Consider the following 15,832-nt stretch of genomic DNA (forward strand, 5'->3'; position numbering starts at 1 on the left):
AAAAGATTTAAGGTAATTCTCTCTACAAATAGAGTCTGAGAATGAAAATACTCTTCAGAAAACCAACTTCCTGTCCCAGGGCAGATTTTTACTATGTCATTAAACACGACTCTCTTGGAGTGTGGAAAAATCAAACAATCTTGGAGTTACTAAGGATTCATTCTGTTCAGTGATAAGCTCACAGAACTTTTCTGGGGAACTACCCCAGTCACGTCTACACAGGGCAAAGTGTCAATGAAGCCTGAGGCACAGGGGCAATTCTTCACCTCTGACCAACAGCATGAATCCGAGGTTTTTTTTCCATTGGAAGAACCAACTCAAGTTTTTAACGTGCTTTTCCCCTTGTGGTTTTCTCAAGTTGCTCTCTACATCAGTCAACAATATTCAAGACTGAAATCTATTAACATAAGTTCTGTATCAATATTAGGTTACTAGTGTTAATATCTATTGAGCACTAAGAGAAATGCCAAGCCCCCTTCTTAATGAAGAGCCTTGATTTTATTAGGTTCAAATAACAAAGAAGTATAAGACCATGCATAAGTATAGTGTCTTTTATTTCAGAAACGTCTAGTGCTTGGCCTAGATTTATCCCATATGGCCTTCCTACAGTCTATAGCAAAGAAAAACTCAATCTATAAAAGACCCAGGTGTTCACTCCATCTCCTCTGAACCTTCCTTGAACTGATAGCTAGTGAAGAGCTGCCATTTGTTTAATTCATTTGCTCCATTATTTTAACTTAGGCACCGTTTAAAATTCCCAGAAGATCTCCAGGAATTGTTCGCAAATAAGGCAACCTGGTTTTTTTTGGAACTATTGACAGATAGGGCTAACAAAAATATAGTAATACCTGCTTAAATTAGCTCATTTTCAATATTGCTATTTTATCAGCATCTGAATTTGAGCTGTGGTTGGCTAGTTCAAAGTCAGGAAGCCAGACAGCCTTATAATCAGATCATGGAATAAGGCCAAATGTCCGTTATGGAAGCCAAAGGAATACGGAATCTTCAGTCCAAAAGCAGATTCAAAATTAAGAGGATCAGCAGATCAGAAGAACCATGTACTATAAATCAAAGCAAGCCCAAACATCAGGGCACATATTTAAGCAGTGCTGGGGCAGGTAAGCCATAGAACAAAATGTAGCAGCTAGACAGTCCAAGCAATCAGTCCACATGTAAATGGCACCACACTGTACAGTGCATAACTTTTGTGATTTGATTAACCCTGACTCAAGAAGGCATCAGAGGAAAACTAGTATTCGGACAGTCTCCACAAGGATGGTGGTATCTGAAGGTCATGTTGTTTATTGTAAAACAAGATCAAAACTTAAGTTCTCAGGAACTGGATCACAAAGATTAGAGCAGATTACGAGGGAACTAATGCTGCCTCAAAAAGCTACTCACCCAGGGTGCCTGGGTGGCTCAGTGGGTTAGGCCACTGCCTTCGGCTCGGGTCATGATCTCGGGGTCCTGGGATCGAGTCCCACATCGGGTGCTCTGCTCAGCAGGGAACCTGCTTCCTCCTATCTCTCTCTCTGCCTGCCTCTATGCCTACTTGTGATCTCTGTCAAATAAATAAATAAAATCTTTAAAAAAAAAAAAAAAAAAAAAAGCTACTCACCCAGAACTTCTTTTTTTTTTTTTTTTAAGATTTTTAATTTATTTATTTGAGAGAGAGCAGAGCAAGTGAGAGAGAACAAGATGGGGGGGGGGGCAGAGAGTGAGGGAGAAGTAGACTCATCCCAGAGCAGGCTTCTGGGAGAGCAGGCAGCCGGATCCCACTGGATCCGAGGCTCATGACCTAAGCTGAAGGCAGATGCTTAACCGGCTGAGCCCCCCAGGCACCCCTCATCCAGAACTTCTTATAGTGACCTGCTTAGGAATAAGATTAGGCCAGGAGCTGGGCTTGAATGACTCTCCAGATAAAGAGATTAGCCACAGTGGTGTCAGCTCACATCAGCTCTTGGAAGCCAGTTGTTAAAATTTAAGGAATTTCGTAAGCCAGATGTTAAACACAGCCATTATTAAAATTAAATTATTTAAACTTATAATTAAAGACATATTAAAAACAAAGATAATAAACCCTCAAAACTCATCCCTTCTTAATTACTTCACTACATTTTACTATTAGCTGTGGTCCTCAAGTTCTTTGTGTCTGTTGTAACTGTGTGGTGAAAATATTTTATATTGGCATGATACTGCGAGTCTCTTCCCATTTTCATGTTCAATAGCCTCATATCGGGAGCTTGAAATTGGCCGTGATGGAAGTATGTACAGCATGGAAATCGAAAAGCACAACAAATCGGGGCTTTTTGTGGAGCCAAGGAAGGAGGAGGTAGCTGTTAAACATATACTGGCGTATCACTGGTTAGTGTCCCCAGCATAGAGTTACTGAGAAGCACTGAGAAGTCTAATATCAATGCAGTTGAAGAGAATAAAGGATTCTGGGACAGCTATTTGCGAATTCCTAAACCCAGAATTTAACAATCTTCATGATGTGACCCCAATTTACCTGTTTACACTTAACCCATACTCCCTAGTCTCCGGCCACCTTTAACATCTCCCCATGTTTTCTCACACTTCCATTTATTCAACAGACATTTACCGAACTCCTACTTAACACTGGGCACTGAGCACTGGGTTGAAGAATCACTCTGAATTGAAGAATCAGAGATGTCAGGAGTCTGTCCTTCCCTCAAGTAGTTCACAGTTTAGGAAAGAAAGGGAAACAGCAAACAGACAAATGCTTCTAATCAAGCATGACAAGTGCCATGACAGAGACAGATGTGCTCATGTACTCTGTGGAAATGCAGAAGATGTACCAATAAGTAAAGACAGCAGGGAAGACTGCTGTCCAGGAAGAGGCATCAGTTGCTCTGAGGCTTGACTAGACAACATGCACATGTGATTTCTTGAATTGAATTTCTTGAGTTCAAAGCCCAGCTCTCCCAGTTTACTGCTGGGTGACCTTCAGCAAGTTACTTAGCCTCTCTGAACCTCAGTCTTCTCATCTACAAAATGAGATCCCTCCTTCACAGGGTTATTGTATGAAATTAATACAATAGGAGTGAATGAAAGGAGTGAATGAAATTAATGAATGTAAGGCATTTAGCCCAATGCGGATGATACATAAATGCTTTTACAACATTTGTCTTTATATTAAGTATTAGTCGAGTGAAGAAGGGAGTAAGGAATGTTACTGATAGAGAAAATGGTGCATGAAAACTCTAGATGCATAAAAGATTATAACATTTTTCCCCAAATGCATTTTTAAAAATATGACTGTAGCCGGGGTCTCCTAGGTGGTTCAGTCCATTAAGCATCTGTCTTCAGCTCAGGTCATGATCCCAGGGTCATGGGATCAAGCCCAGTGTCGGGCTCCCTGGGAGCCTGCTTGTCCCTCTGCCTCTGCCTCTCCCCACCCCACTTGTGTTCCCTCTCTCTCTCTCTCTCTCTCTCAAATAAATAAATAAAATCTTTAAAAAACTATATGACTGTAGCCCAAAATAACAGGAAGTGGGAATTTACCTTCTTGCCAAAAAATGGCTGATTCTTTAACTTTCTCTAACTATCACACCATCATCAGACCCGAGGGTCATCTTACACCCCTCCTTCTGCCCACTCCCACGTTCACTCAATCACCACGTCCTGCAGCCGAGTGCCTCTCAGCCAACTGTGCTGAGGTCCACTTTGTATTGCTTGCCCATATTGTCCAATACTTGGATAAAATACAGTAAAAGCTAATTACTAGATAAATGAAATAAAAAGCAAAGATCTACAAAATACAAGTCTAGGTTTTTCATTATTAGACTTAACAGATAAAAGATTCCGCCTTTCACTTAATGCAAAAGTTTCTAAATTCTTAGGTCAATTCCTGTATTTATCTCATAGCAGACGAGTCACAACCAGTTCACAGACTGTCATACCTGGAGAAGCATTGCTACAGAGCATAATATCCCCTTAGCATTTCTAAAACACTCCACTTTCTTTCCTTCGTTCAGCCTTGAGGACTTCATCATCTCTCTTCTAAGCAACAACCTAAAAAGATGGCCTCACTGCCTCCAGTATCGTCGGACCCCCACCGATTCTTCATGTTATCACCAACTAGATCTTTTTAAATCCCAAATCTCATAGGTTACTGTCAGTTATTTTCCTTTGCCTTCAGAACAGAGCCTAGAACTCCACCATCTGACCTCTGCCTGCTTTTCCAGTCTCTTCTCTCACTCCCCATCCTCCTCCACTGCCCCAGTGCTCACGTGCACACACACACGCACACACACACAATCACTAGAGTCTTGCATTCTATGCTACAGGTACACCAAAGGACATGCAGATTCCACTAGCTGTGTCACATCCTCCACACCTTTACTCTCAGTAATGCCTCTACCTGAAACGTCTTTCTGAAGAACAAAAAAATCTACTCAACTTTCAATATTCAGTTCAAGGGCCATATCTTCTAGGAAACTTTTCCCAATTCCATCTCCCTGCCCAGCCCCTGCCTCAGGGACCTAACACTCAGTCCTTTGTGCATTCATAGCTTCCTTAACACAGCATGTGTCACAAGTATTTATATCTGTTTACCCCCCAGACTGTAAGTTGCTCTTCCACAGACACTACGTCTAGATTTCTTTGTATTATTTCCCTAGCACTTAGCCTACACAGTTTCCAGCATCTTGTTGGTACTTGTGAATAGGAGGATGGATGGCCCGGAATGGAATAGTTGCACAGATAGATGGATGGATGGACATACTAAGGATGGGGAAAAAATACAAGAACCAGATCAAGAAGTGCCTTGTATATCCTGTTACAAAATTTGTATTTTTATCCTAAAGGCAACTGAAGGTGTGAAGTATTTCAAATGGAAATATGATAAAATCCCTATTGAGTTGGGAAAGGTGGGAATACAAAGGAGCCTAGATAGACCAGTTCAGAATCTATCACAACAAAGAAGGGAAGAAAAAGTAGAGGAGATGGAGAGATTGGTTTGAGAGATACTTAGGAGGTTGGACAATGAGAACTTTATTGATCAATAGGAATGGGAAGGATGATTTCCAGATTTCTGTCTGGCATCCCTAATCAGAGGAAAAGAATAAGGAGCAGGTTTTGAAAACAGTATCACATGAGGTCCTTCCTCTGTGTCAGCGGCAGTTGTAAAGCTTACTTTTCTCAAGTTTCACCAAAGAAGCCCAGCAGACAATCTCGCTTCTTCTTCAGGGAAAATAACAGTTATCAGGCAAGAATCTCCAGGGGGGTAGCAAGAGAGGGAGAAGCAGGCTTCCCGCTGAGCACGGAACCTGAGGCAGGGCTCCATCCCAGCATCCTGGGATCATGACCTGAACCAAAAGCAGACACTTAAAAACTGAGCCACCTAGGCGCCCAACAACCCACTTTCTTTAAGATAAAAACTAGTGCTAACTTCAGGTAATATTTTCAGTACATTGTTGTTGCAAAAAGCTCAAAAATACATAAATGCATGAAAGAGAAATTAGATATAATTCCACTATCCAGAAATAGTTCTTGTTAATAGGCTGGTATATTTCTTTCTAGTAATTTTTCTATGCAAATATATATGTATGTGTAAATGACTATACTTTTCACTTCAAATTATAGATATTTTGCCATGTTATTAAAAATTTCCATTGACATTTTAAAAGATGGCCTAATAATCTATTGTCTGGCTATACCAAAATTTATTTGATTAACTCTTATGATAGAATTTTTAGATTTTTCTACTATTTTGTTAAGGTAAATAATATTGTGTACTATAAATCTTTCATTTTGGATTGTTTCCTTAGGATAAATTTATTAAAGTGGGACTTTATACAAAAAGTATGAACATCTTTAAAGTTTTTGATACATATTCCCAAATTGCTTTCCAAAAAGGTTGTACCAAATTATATTCCCATTCACTTTGCCTTTGCCAGGCTTATTATCCTTTTTTAAAATAGAAAAAGAATTTTTTTCATCTAATGATCAGAAATGGTATCTGACTGTTTTGTTCTGCATTTCTTCAATTAAAAATGAAGTTGGCTACTGAACCATAGCCTTAAATATATTTATTCATCTATTTTATTTTTGGTGAATTATGTATTTATATCCTTTACCCATTTAGCTCTTATACTCAATATTTTTTATTGGTTTTTATGAGTTCTTTATATGTTAAAGGATTAAATCTCTTGCTGCCAAATTTATGGAAAATATTTTCTCCTTGTTGTTTTGACATCTAAGTTTGTTTATGAGCTTGGACATTTATGGAAGAGGGGGTGTATAGAGACATTTAAAATTTTTATATATTCAAATATTTCAATAATTTCCTTTGGGATTTCTTTCATTGCTACAAAAATTCTTTTTCTAGCCAGTCATTAGGGAATTATTCATCTACGTGATTCTATTATAGGTATTGTTCCTTAGTCTGAGCAGCAAAATAAAGATGGAAACACTCATTCTCCATCTCAAGGACTCTACCAGCCAGTGTGGTAGCAGGCATGTACACATTTAATACAAAAGTATAAGGGACTCCTATAGAAGGACTGTTCACCCTACTTGAAAGAGGTTCATGACTAGGTCATGGGGCCAAATTTGCCTAAAGCAGCTCATCTTCTGCTTTTATCATCATTTATTAATTTTGGACCATTTAACATGTTCAAAAACTGTACTGTTTCTAGAAATATGTGAAATGGGAATATGAAAACACATTCCAGCTAATCGGCCCTTTCTTCCTGGCTCTAGGGGTTTTAAAAACAATGACTCATGAAGTATTTGCCAGGCAACCACCCATCCAGGCTTCCCACAAGTCGGAGTTTGTCAGCCTGCCTCAATTTTATCTAAGAAATTAAATCTCAATTTTAGTTTTATTAGCACATTGACTGCTTTGCTGTTTTTCAGAAAACACTTTAAAAGGAAACATGTAAATTGTAATGAAGATAAAGAAGAAATGGAAAGCCTCAGATACAAAGGCAGTGATTGTTAATAAATAACCATTAACAAAGGTTTCCAGAAATTAATCAGCCCAGATGGGCATGGCAACCACTTGTGAAGGAAGCCTTCATAGAAATGCTTCACTGCAAGAGTTCTGGGAAATGCTGGGTGTCATACACTGGTAAGAGGAACATAAAATTGGTACCTTTCCATAGGATAATTCTCAATGTGAGTTAAGAGGCTTACAGGTATTTCTACTTTGTGGTGTAATAATTCCATTTCTTGGATCTATTTCAAATAAATCATCAGAGATTTACATATACTGATAATCATTACAGTGACATGTGTTATGGCAAATATTCTAAACAGCCTTAAAAATAGGGAAATAATTAAATAAATTATTGTTAGAGCCATACTACAGGATATACTGTATAACCATTCAAAGTTATGTTTTCAGAAAATTCTCTGGGTAGTGGCATAAGAATATGCTTCCTATACAGTGGAGATGAGAAACATCTGGTTATAAAAGATATGTACAGCTAATTCCAATGTAAGTTTATGTTGCATAAAAGAAATTGAAGAAAATACACCAAAGTCATTTTTTGTGGCTAATGTGTGGCTTCACATTTTGGACTTTCCAAACTTTCTACAATAAACTAAGTCCTATGAGGAGGAAGAAAGCTATTTTTGTATATGTTTGCTCTGTGCTGTAAAAGACCAATCCTTGTGATTGACTATAAGTAGGCCTCTTTTCCCCAGACCCGTTTCCAGAAAACTGGGTGATATACAGATGTATGGAGCTTCCTAAATCTTTCCACTAAAAAGAATATGAAAGACATGCTTCACCCTTTACTTAAAATATGAATCAAATATTTTCTCTGTTCCCACCCCAGCCTGACAACATTCTCCATAAAGCCCCACTGCTTCTCAGGGAAAACAATAAAGTAAAAGTACATCGAGTGCCTAACATATGCTAGGTAATTTCACATACATTGTCTTGTTTGATCCTCAGCCACCCCTGTGACACTGAGTTTGAATGTATTTAAGCAACTTCTCCAGAGGTAGAGCAGTCTTAATCAATAGAATGGGATTTGAAGTCCAGTCTTCAGACTCCAAGAGCTCATCACAGCAGACTTCTGTGTGTACATCTGCACATCTGAGCAATACAGAGAGTCCAAAAGTGTCCACATTATTTCAATTACTTGTCAGCTTAGAGAAATAAGACATTCATATTGTACACTCATCAGTTAGGTATGTGATAATAAATCATATATTTTTTGCTACTTGTCATTTATTTAAGCTCTGTTATCCATTATCATCATTTCAAACTGTTTCATACAGAACAAATACACAGTTCTTCTCAAACAACAAGCCTTCTGTAACATTTTGAAAGGATTCGTTTAAAAAAATTTGGGTCACAGATTGTGCATTTAAATTTATCTTTCCAGATTCACTTCTTTAAATCATTTCCCAAGTCACTAGAGATATGTTTACCTTCACTGGCAATCCCTTTTACACACTAAGCTACCCCTGGCCCCCATACTTCCCACCACACACATGGAAATCAATCTCACCCATTTCCATTAATCCTGGACCAAATCCAATCTCAAATTTTGGTTCGATATTCTCCAACTGAAGATAGTTTTCTAAGACTGGCGCAGTTCTGCTCTGATCATTCACTCTGTATTCTCTTATTCGTGATATATTTAATATGTTCTAAATAATTTCACATTTCATATGTCATCTCAAGTTTGTTCTTTCACTCTGTTTCTACCTATTTACGTTCTAAGTTTCCCAGGAACCGTGAACATATTTTTTCTCTTATTTCACCCCAGATGCTTTGTTAAGTATTATGTCTATTTTTTTATTCATTATGTATATCATGGATAGGCAATAAATGCTTGTTAATTAACTGTCCTCAGCTCACTCATATTCACCTACAAACACAGACTCAAACAAACAAACAAACAAAATCAATGAAATGGAAAAGGAAGAAGGACACCACAGTTTGAATTAGCATGGAAACCTTTACCTTTGTGAATTAACTTGTACATCAGAAAGTACATCAGGGAGGGGTCCCTGGGTGGATCAGTTGGTTGAGCATCTGACTCTTGATTTGGGCCCAGGTCATGATCTCAGGGTCCTGGGATTGAGCCCCATGTCAGGCTCGGCTGGGCATGGAGACTGCTTGAGATTGTCTCACCCTCTGCCTCAGTCTCTCTAAAATAAATACATAAATCTTTTTTTAAAAAGTACGTGGAGAATATATTTTTAAAAACAGATTCTCCATTTGCTTATTTAATATTTCAATATATGAAAATTGCTTAGTCAAACTTTCCTTAAATCGATAAGTTAAACATTATTGAAAGACAAATTATGTAATGTTCTTCTAAAGAAGAAAAAAAGTCTTGGCTAAAGAAAGCAGCCATCTGACTACTTTTTAAACCAGAGTTTTCCTTTAATCACAGAAACATGAATCGAATCCAGAAACTGAATTAAAGTAAACCCTGAATCAAAAACCCAAAAAGAAAAAAATATATTAACTATACTAATCTGCAGAAACACAAAGGGAACAAAATACAAGTATGGTAATAACTTCTACAGAACCAAAATCTCTCTGAAAATTATTTGCTTAGGTTTGGGGGGGGGGGGGTGTTTTTTGTTTTTTGTTTTTTTCAGATAAATGACAATTTTTCAATACTTTTAGAAAAATATTATCCAGCAAGATAGTATGTCCTTAACAAGAACAACTTGAATATTAAATAAAAGGGTCATTCCAGTATTCTCTCCAGAAACACTTGGCCAACCTAGTCTGTACAACAAGCTAAAACTACGGTTCTGAGGACCAGGTCTTAAAGGAAGCTCTAGAGAAGCTGGGAAACGGGAAGAAAACCTACACAGAGGCTGCAAGTCCCTGGCCCTGACCTGAGGTGGTGAAGGATCAAAATACCAGCAGAGGAAAGGAGTGAGAAGGCTAATCTCTTTTTTTTCCTTTTTAAACTCTCCTTGCCTTGGGGCACCTGGGTGGCTCAGTCAGTTGAGTATTGGACTCTTCATTTTAGCTCAGCTCATGATCTCAGGGCTGTGAGATAAAGCCCAGTGTCAGGCTCCATGCTCAGTGGAGTGTCTGCTTGAGACACTCTCTCTCCCTCTCTTTCTGCTCCTCCCCCACTCTCTCTCTTAAATAAATAAATAATTTTTAAAAATAAACTCTCTCCCATTCTCATGATCTTTTCTCCCTTTCCTTCTTCTGCCTTTTGCACAAATTATCTCTTTTTCCTCTATTTTCCTCTTCCTTTTCTTTTGACACTTATTTCTATAGCTTTGTCTTCTATATCTTCTGCTATTATTTCTGTCTTTTCTCATCCTTGTTTTCCCCTTTCCTTTCCTTTCTCTTTTTCTACTACTTTCTCTGGATTCTTTCTTTTGATCCTATCTTTTTTTTTTTCTGATCCTTCCCTTCATCCATGTTTTTTCTTTTCAATGATATGATCTCATTTCCCAACAAAATGTTTTTCATCTTACGAATTTGAATTGATTACCCATGTTCAATGAAACAGATTCAATAATAATTACTTATTTGCCTTATCCAATGTGATGATATATGTTATTCATAATATTCGGTGGGAAATATTATTTATACACTTATCAGGCCTTTTTGTTAAATACTATTTCCATTTTTTTATCACTACTCCATAATTTGCAAAGCAGGTTTAGTGAACATGGATAATCAATTCAAAATTCATAACAGTGGTAGATTTTAAGATAACCTTGCTATGTCTCACTGTGATAGTTAGCATCCAGGATGATCCCGCAATTATTATTATCTCCTGATATTTATGCCTTCACATAGTCCCTTCCCATATTGTATAAAGGTTGGTTTGTGTGACTAGTAGAATGTGAGGGAGGTGATTGTGTGACTTCTGAGGCAAGATCATAAAAAAACATAGAAACTTCTACATTACTTACTTGAACCATTTGCTCTGGGAAAAGTCAACTACTATGTTATGAAGGCACTCAAACAGCCCCATGGAGAAATACACATCATGAGGAAACAAGGTCTCCTGTAAACAAGCAGCACATAGTTTCCAGACATGTGAGTGCGCCATCTTGGAAGCAGATTCTTTAGCCCCAGTCAAACCGTCAGATGACCGTAACCCTGGCCAACATCTTGACTGCAACTTCATGAAAGATTGCCCAGCAGAACATTAGCTGGTCCCTAAGTCCTCACAGAAACTGTGAGAGATAAATGTTTATCATTGTTTTAAGCCACTAAATTTTCTGGTAATTTGTTATGGAAAAAACATAAATAAAATGCCTTTTTTTGGAAACAAAACCAAAACAATTTGTGCATACACAAACCTGATAATAGTTCTTTCTTTACTCTGCCAGTAGTATGTATGCACACACCAATTCTAGAGAGGAAATTTTGGAAATTTTTCTGGAAATTTCTTTTCTGCATCCAGTTTAATTCAGCAGTACTTCTGTTATTGTTCTTATATGAGGATGGAGAAAATAATATGCATAGAATAAAATTAATATTTTTATGTTTAACAAGTCTAGTTACATTATAAAACAAGACTCCTATGACAACACATAACAAATAAGATCCTCAAAAAAAATCAAAGCAATAAGGTATAAAGGAGAAAAACAGTCTCTCTCAAAATAGTATATTTCTATCCTGAAATATATCTTCTTTTAATTATCCGTAGCATGGAGCTAAAGAACATTCTTGTTATTTGTTCTCATTTTGAAGACATTTATACATCCCCTAGTCATAATTATATTTTCAAATTTTGAAATCAAAAGTAATATTAAATCTTGCTAAATCTTGCGACTAGGAATTGCTATCTAGCATCCACCATTGCATTTTTTAGTATTAAAAAAAGTAAAGTCATCCTTCTAATGACCCAAGAATTTAATCTTATACTGCTATTAACCTAAAGCTAAAATTGAACATCAAAACATTCCTCCATATAAAAACTGAACTGTACTGTTATATCATTTAATTGAATCTTTAGATCTAGCTCCAGTGTATCACTTCCCAACTGCACTGGGAAGTTACTGCCAAATTGCTCCTATGATTCTCAATTTCTTTCTTACAAAATATCCTGATGGGTATAATGTGATCATCATTTACATGATCCAAGATTAAGATGATAATAAAAAGGAATTAGATCAAAACACCAGCTAAAGAATCCTTCAGTATGTATTTCTTTGTAATAATAACCACACTATTTTTGTAGTAGTCTGTGAGGATTCTGATAATCTATAGATTAAAGACTGAGTAAAATTCATTAGATGATCCAACAAATATTTACTGAGCTCTGATTAGATGCCAGGCATCAATCCTAGAGTTTGAGAAGCAATGAACAAGGAACATCAACTCTCTGCTTTCATGGTCTTCATATTGCAATGGTTGGCAGACAGACCAAAAGCAGGTTTAAAAAAAAAAAAAACAGATTGTTTCTGGTGGTGGTAAGTGTTGTGAAGAAAATCCAGAGTGATGTGTAAGGGGAAACTTTGTAAGGGGTGGTCAAGGAAGGCATCTCTCAGGACGTGATGCAATCTGAAACTCTGGATCAGAGCATTCCAGTTGGAGGAAGTATCTGATGACATTGAATCATTTCTTTAGGTGATGTACCATTCGTTTTTTATACCTCTAAAATTCTAAAACACACCGTAAAACATTGTCAAATATATTTTTGTTTCTTGGTTTACACAGCAGTACTCTAGATTTGATCCTAGCACAGATATGATGATCATGTGCAAAGGGTCAAATATCTTGACTTATCTTCACCTATATCTTAGAAACCTTGGCTAATGACAAATCCCTTGGGAATATTAGGTATCCGATTTATCTGGTTCTGAATTCTTTCCTCATTCTCAAGGATTCTGAATTGATGTGGGAAAAACTGGTGGTGTTGGATGTTTATGAATTGTAAGACTAAGATCTTAAAGTCCTTTGTTATTCTATGCAAGAATTGTTCTTTTCCGTCAGCCAGCCTCTTAAACTAACATCATTTTGAAGTGTAGCCAGTTCAGAGACTCCAGAATCAACGATAATGATAGGTGTTTATAGAATCATGTTTCCAGGTACCTGCCCATGAAGTAGCTTAAGACACACAGTAGCTTTCCACCAATGAAGATGGTATCACAAAGTAGAGGTTTCCCATAAAGTAGCTGGAACAACATGCCATAAAAGGCTCTCTTACCCCCCTCTTAACCCCTCAAAGATTTCAGTAAACCCATCCAGATCTGTGTCTAGAGGCCTCCCTACAGTTTCTTTTATAAATTCCTAAATACTTATTCTCAGAGGTTTTTCTCTGCTTGGGTCCATACAAGTTAACTCTCTCCTACTCTGCTGATCTGCACACAAGCCCCCCTGATGCAAGTTAAAAAAACAAAACAAAACAAACCACGTCCACCAAATATGAAACCAGTTCCTTCATTTTAGCTGAGATTTGTGCGGGAGGGAAGAGAGGAAGCGCCGGGACAGAGGGAAGCCGCTTTCCGCCCTCCCAGTGACGGCAGCCCAGCGTGATCTCGTTTCGCTGGGCTGGGAAGTTCCTGCCCAGTTGCTCCCTTTGTCTCAGAAACATTCCGCCCACACCCTTAGCCCCTCGGGGGCTCCCTTCTCCTTTCCCTGCTCCTATCAGGGTCCTTTTCAAAGTAAATACATCCATCCCCCTTTCGGAGAGAAATTTTGGTGCAAACCAGCAATAAAGTAACGTTCCCCCACCTTATCGCACACGACGCCCCAATTCTTATCTTGGGGCCACTGTGAGTTGGACTAGACCTCACGAGGGTTCGTGCATTTCTGAGCCTTTATCAAAAAGAAAATAGTTTGAAAACGAAGTGGAGCCACAGGGAGGGGTGCTTAGAGGGGAGGAACTAACAAGTGGTTTCCCACATTTGCTCAAAGGGGAGGCTGTTGATCTGTGAGGTTTGTCACCCCCCCACCCCCTCTTCCAAGGGCAAGTTACATACAGAGAAGAGCGGACCTTTTCACTTTCTATAGGATCGTATCGTGCTGCAAACTGCGACTGCTTGTAGTGAGCTTTTGACACATTTCTTTCAAGTTGCTCTGTATACCGAGGGGTTTTGCATTCTCTGATCCTTCTCTCTTAATTTGAGAGATTGCCACACACAAGATGACATCAGGAATTCCTGCACTTCATTAGAAACAGCCTCTACTCTATCCACTTAGGTTTAGATGGTGAGGATGGCTTTTCTTTCTTTTCTTTCTTTTTTTTTTTTTAAGATTTTATTTATTTATTTGATTTATTATAAGCAGAGAGGGGGAAGCAGGATCCCTGATGAGAAGAAAGCCCGATGCGGGACTCGATCCGAAGACCCCAAGATCATGACCTGAGCTGAGGCAGAGGCTTTAAACCACTGAGTCATCCAGGCACCCTAGGATGGCTTTTCTAAAAGAAATACATTTATCAGAAAGTCACCTAGAATTTCTAAATATAGGGTAACTTCCTGAAACAGCAGGAGCTCCTGCCTTTGGATACTTTATTTATGTGATATAATGAATTCTGATTCCTTTGAAATTGACAAGTAAATATAAATAAAGGAAAAAATGACTTTTTTAAAAATGGAAACATTACATGGCTATCTTCGCTTTCACATCATTACATGTGCCTGGCCAAGTTGATCATGAGCATGTAAACTGTTTTATGCCATTGAAAGGAGCATAATTTTCACATAATTTGGAGGTGTGATTGTTACTCAAACGTTCATGCTCAATTATGATAAACAAATGCCCATAGAATTAATTCAGCTGGGCCTGTATTTCTATGATCAGGCCCCCCTCTCTCCTTTCTTGACCCCTGACTAGTAATTTCCTCTGACTCGCTTTAATCACGTTTTATCCTCACAGTGCTTCTTAATAAGGTCCATTTTTGCCATCTCTCTGCAATGAAATGCTGTTTGTGTAGTTTGATCTGCAGGACCTAAATGATCTCTGCAGTCAGGGCCACAGATTGTATGTCCCACGTGGACAGAGAATGATCGACTTTTTTTAAATTCAGACTGAATTTATTCAGAGCTTACAAAAATGTTTTACACTGAGCTCTTTCATTTGCAAAGGAACGGAAAGAAAGAGAACACACTCCCCTCCCAACCCAGAATAAAAGGACACCAGGAGAAGCTTGGGGAGCAGAGGGAACAGAGGGCCCAAAGAACAATGCAGGAGGGGTGAGCATCTCCTTCAGCTTCAGCAGGGAGCTGAGAGGGGGGCTAACTGGAGGAGGAGGATGGTGGCAGGGAGCCTTGCTTCTTGGGCCAGGGCCCCTTGCAAAGAGGGGTGTTGCAGCAGCTGAAGCACGCTGGGCTCAGTTTCTCAGGGGAGGGAAGCTGTTCTCCTTAGCAAATGCCCACAATGGCTTCCAAAGCTATTATTAATAATAGAGATGACTCACCTAATCAGTTTTCTCGCTGCCTCTGTTTGACCACCTCATGGAAAAGCAAGTGCAAGAATGCAACCCAGACAAAACAGAAATGACCATTTTCCCAGCCACGCTGCTTGGAACTTTAGTTGTCTGGTTTCCACAACCGTGAGTCTCTTCATGCACCCAGGGACCCTACCAGCTCTGTAAAAATCAGGTGCCCTGGGAAGACGACAGAACAGTAGGATCCAACCTAAGTAGTGTATGTTTAAAAAATAAGGTGACATTTGAATGTCTAAAATATTGAGAAATACACCATGAATTTACTTTTAGGGCAGTGAAGCATTCAAACACTCAACCTGCCTCCTGACGGGCATCTTTTCGAGAAGCCTAAGGGTTAGACACAACACTCTGAGTATCATTAACATGTGGATTCTGTTCCCTTACACAGACAGTTATTAAACACCTACTGTATTCAAGATATCATGAGGATCACAACATGAGTAAAATCATTCATTTCC

General features: G+C 38.4%; 2 long non-coding RNA genes across 7 annotated transcripts in view; one reads left to right on the plus strand and one right to left on the minus strand.

The window, feature by feature from the left end:
- Positions 1–7,527, plus strand: part of LOC131839130 (uncharacterized) — a 167,581-nt gene extending 160,054 nt beyond the window's left edge. For 2 of the 3 annotated variants that reach the window (XR_009356817.1, XR_009356822.1), the window contains one exon: positions 6,883–7,527. This is a non-coding gene — a long non-coding RNA (uncharacterized LOC131839130). Of the gene's footprint in view, positions 1–2,228; positions 2,448–6,882 lie in introns of those variants that run through there. The other variant, XR_009356818.1, reaches the window with a different exon arrangement.
- The window catches only part of LOC131839129 (uncharacterized), a 173,267-nt gene extending 159,080 nt beyond the window's left edge, over positions 1–14,187 (minus strand). The window contains exon 1 of one of the 4 annotated variants that reach the window (XR_009356808.1): positions 13,920–14,187. This is a non-coding gene — a long non-coding RNA (uncharacterized LOC131839129). Of the gene's footprint in view, positions 1–13,905 lie in introns of all 4 variants that reach the window. The other 3 variants (XR_009356807.1, XR_009356805.1, XR_009356811.1) reach the window with 3 other exon arrangements.
- Between the last annotated feature and the right edge of the window lie 1,645 nt (positions 14,188–15,832).

The sequence above is a fragment of the Mustela lutreola genome, chromosome 8, assembly GCF_030435805.1.
Source record: "Mustela lutreola isolate mMusLut2 chromosome 8, mMusLut2.pri, whole genome shotgun sequence".
Classification (NCBI taxonomy): domain Eukaryota; kingdom Metazoa; phylum Chordata; class Mammalia; order Carnivora; family Mustelidae; genus Mustela; species Mustela lutreola.